Source organism: Nicotiana attenuata, unplaced genomic scaffold (genome assembly GCF_001879085.1).
Source record: "Nicotiana attenuata strain UT unplaced genomic scaffold, NIATTr2, whole genome shotgun sequence".
Classification (NCBI taxonomy): Eukaryota; Viridiplantae; Streptophyta; class Magnoliopsida; order Solanales; family Solanaceae; genus Nicotiana; species Nicotiana attenuata.
In genome coordinates, this window is record NW_017670564.1 from 360,117 (window position 1) to 367,451 (window position 7,335).

The window sequence follows — 7,335 nt, forward strand, 5'->3', positions numbered from 1 at the left end:
TATACATGAACAACAATGTCAAGTGTTGTCATGTTTCTGAACCATAACTCAACACACAAAGGGATTGGGGGATAAGGATTCATGTAGGAGCATAGCAAAAAGACAAACCAACTTGCAAAATTTACATTATGGAAGCAGTAAACCCAATAAAGAATGAACTGGAGAATAAACACATAGGGGAATGGCAGAAATTAAACAAAGGTAACATACCAGTTGCAGAAGAAGCAAGCAAAGAGAAGCAGGATACTTTCAAACCAAGCCACAATCAAAAGAACCTTAAGCTTATGAGTACAGAGAACTCGAATATTTTTTTTAAAGAAAATCTGAGTGTATTTTGAGAGAAGAAGTGATGACTTGTTCATGTTCCCCCTCACTTGAAAGGGAAAAAGTATAGGTATTTATAGTTTTGAAAACGAGTAGAAAATAAGGTAACAAATACAGTTTCAACACAAACATGGAAATAATCACAGCCAAAATCAATTAACACAGGTTTTCCCTTTAATCAAGGGATTACTGCTCAACGGGCGCTTAACAGGATTAATATAAGGAAAGAAAATCAAATTGTAAGCAGAATGATTGTTGCCATAAAAGGAGCGGTAAAACCATATAGTAGGGGATTAAGTCTAAATACAGGAGTGTACTTATTTTGGAAAGGATCTGGTAAGGCCAAACAAAGAAGGAGAATCAATTAACCCTTAATGGGCGAGTAAAAAATCAAAACTGCACAAGGAAAAGTTTTGAAAAACAATCACGAATTTGAAAATCAATCACAGAAGGGACTCAGTATATAAATGAGGTGCACAAGTAATAGACATGTGAGGCCAAGCTATGGCAAGGAGAGGTAGCATACATTAATAGCATGATAGTCATATAGGTCAAATTTCGTTGGCTTAGTAAGAGAGAAAAGATCAGAAACATGCAAAAGGTTAGGTGAAAACCTTTCTGAAAGCATAATCGAGTTTGACAGATAGTAAGAAAGCAGAATCAAAAGAATCACACAAAGAGATGCTGAAACCTTCAAATAAAGTAGAACAATTTCAAATAGGAGAATCGCACAAGTAAACTTCAGGAACTTGAGTAAACCCCGAAGAAACTAGGGTTTTTCGAAATCAATCGAGTTTAGAGGCAATAAACAAGTAAAACAAACAAACAGTCTATGAAGCTCGAATAAACCCCCAAAATTAGGGTTTTCGACACTAATCAGGTGCAAACAAAGTAAATCAAACAGATAGACTCAGAAACTCACACTAATCTCCAAAAATTAGGTTTTCAACACCAATCAAACTTAGAGATGATAAACAAATGAATCGAACAAAATATTAACAAACAGACTCAGAAACCCTAATTTGAAATCAAAAGATTTTAAAAAGGAAAATCGGGGAAAACGTTTAAAACATCACATATAGCGATCGAGCACAGGTCCGAACAAATAAACGAAAAAGAACCTCGAATAGGCTAGGGTTTCTGAGAACCCTAGAAACGAGAAAGGCTTGGAAGAGACAAGATCAGATCCGGAGTCGATAAGGTCGGAATCAGGCTCAGGAGGCTAAGACACGCCGGAGCAAGGCCAGAGATGGCTGGAAACTTCGAATCGATGAAGGTCTGAGCGAGGACCTTCGAGGTCTGGCCTCGAACCTTCACGTATCAAGCACGTGAGAGCAGTAGGGGGTGAGAATAGGTCGTCCATGGTTAGAATAGCCATAGATTCCGGTGGATATGGGGTTGGAGGTGGCAGAGAGCGATTAGGGTTTCGAGAGAGCTCGAGAGCGTTTGAGAGAAGAGAGGAATTAGAGGCGGCGCTTCTGAAAGAACGGGGTAGGGTTTAGGGGTCGTTTGGAATTAAAAAGGAAAGAAGAGATCTGGGCCGTTGATCAAAATGATCAATGGCTCAGATTTTAAAAAGAAAACGGGCGGGTTTTGCCGATTGAATCAAGTAATCGGGTTTAAATTGATTTGGGGTTGGGATTGGGTTGAATTGGGGTGCAAATTGGGCTATAATTGAAATGAAATTGAGGCCAGATTTTAAATAGCCACTTTTCCCCCATTTTATTTTATAAAAATAGCAATGATGATTTTAAAAATAAATTAAAAAAAATACGGAGTAAACAAATATTACATAAATATTAACTTAAAAATACTGGAACTAATTTTGTAATTATGAAATGCTATTAATCACAAAACAGGCTATAATTGCAATTATATGCAATTTAGCTTTAAAAATACCAGATAAATTTGTAAAAATATGCAAAAATTACCTTAATTATATTTTGGTGCAAATGTGAGAATAAAAAATGAATTATTCGCCAAAATGATAATTTTGGGAATAATTATTGGATTTTATTGTATTAAAATAGGCAATGAATTGGTTTAAAAATTATTTAAAATGCCAGAACTCTTGGGTGTGCTTATATATGCACACATATGCTATTTTGAAAGTATTTTGAGTATAAAATTACTAGGCAAAAATTGGGTATCAACAGCAAGTCCAGAGTAAATTAGAAGAAGTCGGACTGGTTAGCCATGGTTGAATTGGCATGATGGTGGCAATGATCAGTTCCTTCAGCATGTTAAGTTATACATGAGATTTGTGGCGGTGCGTGTGAGGCTTGACGATCTCCGTAATGGATTTTATTTGGGGGCATTCAAGTATTATGGCATGTTATTGTAGACGGATCCCGGAAGAGTCATGGTGGTTCAGACCACTACCTGAGGATTGTATTTTCTGCAGTTACGGGAATTTAGTTGCGTGTTGCATTGATCCTTCTGAGATGAGCTAAGTAAAAGGTTTCTATATGATGAAGCGTTTATCCTATTAGTGCTTCAGGACTTATAGTGAAGTTCTTGTAATGTCACGTAATGGCATGTTAGGTGCAGTGAACGGCATGGGAATTGGAAGTTGATGATTGTTGATACGCAATTTTTCTTATATATTTTTAATAGGCAAAATACTTTCAAAATAGCATATGCATGGATATATAAGTATGTCCAAACGTTTTATTATTTTTTCTTAATTTTTAAAGATTTTTAAATCAATTTATTGCCCTATTTTATCCCTAAAAGTCCAATAATAATTTCCAAAATTATTATTTTGATGATTCATTTATTGGATTCTCATATTTATGCTAAAACATAGCTATGATAATTTTTGCATATTTTTACAAATTTATTTAGTATTTTTTAAGCTAAATTGCATATAATTGCAATATTAGCCTCTTTTAAGATCTAATCGCGTTATATTCATAAAAATTAAGCCCAGTATTTTTAAATTGATAATTATAAATTATAAATCTTTTTATTGCTTTAATTTGTTTTCAGAAATTAATTTGCTATTCTTTATAAAATAAATAAGGGACAAGTGGCTATTTAAATTATAGCCAGATTTGGCTTTCAGTTGTAGCCCAAATTGAACCCATTCCCCAGCCCAATTTCATACCCAATTAACCCGACCCAAACCCTATATACACCTACCCAAACCCGAAACCCATCTACCCGGTCAAATCTTGACCGTTGATCTGGGAGATCAACGGTCCAAATGAACCCTTTCCTTTTTTAATCCCTAATACCCCCTAACCCTAGCCATTCCACCCCACCCGCCACCCTCAGATGCTCTCATCTCCTCTCTTTGCTCTCAACCTAACTCTAACCCCCTTCAATCGCCGCCTTCTTCTCCGGCCACCTCCGGCCATCTCCGGCGACCACCTTTCAACCCCAAACCTCCAATGGTTTCCCCATCACCTCGCTCATTAATCTCTGAGTCCTTCAAGTGCTCTGGGCCATGCTGATTTGGATCTAGGGTTTCTGTTTTGTTCATGGCTTCTCCGGCGTGATTTTGGGCAAAATCACACTATATTTGTTACGATCTTTGAGGTTCTAAGCAGGTTCTTCCGTTTCTATCTGGGTTTCCTTTGAAACCCTAACTTTGCAAGAATCTCTTAAGATCTGTGCTATTTTTGGGAATCTAAGTCTGTTTCTTTCTATGTTTTTACACTATTCTCAAGCTTCTTCTGAAAAATCACCGATTTCAAGTTGTTTGACTTTCTTTTAAAAGTTAGGGTTTTTCGGAATTTCTTCTACACTCTGTTTAAATCGACTCTTCATGTTTTAACTTCTATATATCGAACGATTCTATGTGATTACTCCTTTTTCAACTCGTCTATGTTGAAAACCCTAACTTATTAGCCTCAACCTTGGGTTTCTGAGTTTTGTTTTGATAATATGTTCGGTTAATCTGTGTGTTTCTATGATTCTGTGACTTTTTCCCTATGTTTGCTTTGTTAGGGTTCCATATTATGGTTATCCTTGCCTATTGTGTGATTTTGCCTTATTTTTGTTCACGAATGCTTCTGATTCTTCACTTCTCCTACCTGTATCACGCTTAGCCTACTAATTCAAACTATGCTCTGCATGAATCTTTCATTTCATATGTGATTCTTTGTCCTACTCGACCTCTTAGGGTTTTGATTTTGCTTACCATGTGTTCGTTTTTATAGAATGGGGGTAAATCAGTGTTATCTCCTATTCTTGCATCTTTGAATCCTGTGATTGATTTTTCACTGATTCCGCATGATTATTCTACTGATTTTTTACCTTGTAGAATGTTTTTCTGACCTTATTCTATGGTATTATGCTATTAATTGATTGACTAGCCCTAATTGTTTACCCCGTGCCTACTATGTTTGAAGTATTTCCTTATCTGTTATGCTCCAGTTACCATACCGTTCGAATTGATTCCCTTAATTAAAGGAAGTACTTATACTGATTTGATGCTAATTGATACCTAGTTCCATAATTACTGCTTGACTTTGATTCTTACCATATTATTCTCCCTAGCTTCAAACTATATATATGCTCTCTCATTAACACACACACAGACACGAACTTTTTTGGTTCTGAACACACGCTTACACTCAAAAAGAAAAACTCTCTCTTGCTTATTACTACTTGTGCTATTATTTGCTGAGCCGGCTGAAAGCCAAGGCTATACATTGAAGTCCTGCTTACTTTCTTTACTGCACTTTGCTTCTTTAACTGGTATGTTCTAATTAATTTTTCAGCATCAACAACAACATATTTCTTTACTGTTTCTTTCCTTCCAGTTTGCCTCCTGTTCGTATTTAAATAGTTCTATTATTAATGCATGCTATGTTCTGCCTTTCTGTCTAAATAAATGCTTTTGTTATTTGTCATAGATTGGGGACTTTGAATCCTTATCCCTAATGTAGTTGGTATCTGCGGTTGGTTTGGGGCATGACAACATTAAACATTGTTGTTCATGACCCAAACTTGATCCATTTGGGATAACAACCTCCATGTTTCCCTTACCTGTTGTGTGTTCTGGTTGATTTATAGGTATGTCAGCACTTCCTATTGTTGTCCATGCCCAAAGTTAACCCATGCCTAAGTGTATAGGCTCCTTGCAATGGATTCCCAATCCCCTGCCCCCTTTTGTGAAGTTATTGATTCCCTGAAATGTTAATGGTTGTCTCCTATCACCCTTTCCCTCTCCTTTATTCCCTCAACTCTTAAAACTCTGTTTCTGCACTTTCACTCTCTTCTTAGACTTAAGTTCTGCCCCCTCATCTGAGCCTTGCCTTGGGACCCATGAGCTCCCTCTGAACTTGGACACATGAGGGCTGGCATTTCCACACTGCACTCATCTCTATTCTGGTTGGGTAACTTAGGTGTGAGCACTGTCCGGGGTCCTATTGAGGCCCTTAGGGAACTCTGAGACACCCAGGTCTGAGAAAGGCTTTGAAATTAATGGCATTGGCAATGATACGGTTCCTTGCATATCTCAGATAGGAAGTCAAATCAGGCTTTCCTATGGTTTTAATTTTTCTTTCATTCTTTCTTTTGTAATTCGGTACTTCTGGTTTGTTATAAGTTGTAATAAATATTTGGGGTTGGCTAATGAAAAGGGTTGGGTGATCATGTATTCTCAAGGGTAGAAGCATGCCTATAGGACTGTTTCAAATTCTTTGCGTTCAATACTGCATCTTAGACACCATGACTATAGGGTTTATCTCAATTTCTTCATGGTCAATGTCACACCTAGATAACCTGCCTATAGGACGTATTTAAATTCTGCATGCCACTTAGATATCATGTTTTAGGTTCTAAACAGCTGAAAATAAGTGTCATGTTCGTAATGCTGAAATCAATAACATATAGAAATCATGCCTATAGGAGTTCTTAAATAAATTTGATTTGTTTGATTCACACTCAATGTTAGATATCATGTTCATAGGGTTTAAATCAGCAATAATAGATACCATCACCTGCAGAATCTGAAATTGGTCCGTTTTAAAAATCAGTCTATTCTGAATCAGTTTTAAACAATCTAATCCGCTTACTTAACGAGGTTTAGCAAGCATGCCTATAGGATCTCAAAAAATTCGTGTTTACTGTTTCGCCGCATTCTGAATTAAGTAGATATCATGCCTATAGGCCTCCATCTAAACACTTAAGCAAACCTTAGGTAATAACAACAATAAAACTGAATTCGCCTCTGTTAATTAGTAACTGCTCCAACCAGCAGGCATGCCTAATTTGGACTTCTTATCTGAGGTATATGATGAATCTTGCTCTGAATCAAACTCCCCTCGTCTTTAGTATTTCAATCAGACCCTAAAAGTATGTGTAAGTCATGCTTGTTATATGTTTTTGTTCAAGGAGGTGTATTTGAGCATGTATCTGTTTATATGCTTCCCCAACATGCAGTATGTGTTTTTGTATGCCGCCTTAGATTTTTATCCTTTGAAACCACCCAGCCTAATATCCCTTCCCTTTAGGAATAGTAGTCCTAAGTACCTCCGGGACTGATAGGAATGGGACGGGTAATAGCATGCAATAGTGAACGAGACCAATTCGCGCTTTAATACCTTAACGGGTGGGAAGGGTAGATATGGATATGATGACCGGTGCACTAATACCATGTGTAGCCCCTCTCTTGAGGAGTGATTATCGGGTATTGCATTGATGTGATCCATATTATAAATAAACCTAGGACCCCTTTCGCTTTATTTGTAAACTCTTTTTTTAACTTTCCTTTCAATTGTTCTTTCTTTTCATGTGTTTAAATCCCCAATATTTGAGCCTTATTTGTTCACTTGTTAATTGCACCAAATTCACAATGACTATCTGGCCAGGAACTACACTAGTGGATCCTGAGGGGTGCCTAACACCTTCCCTTCGGGATAATTTCAAAGCCCTTACCCTGTCTCTGATTATCAAAAGCGTAGTTGTAGTTGAACCTTGTAGGTGTCCTAATGCACCACAAATCATTAGGTGGCGACTCTTCAAATGCAAAACCCAGTTCCCAAAAGGAACGAGTTG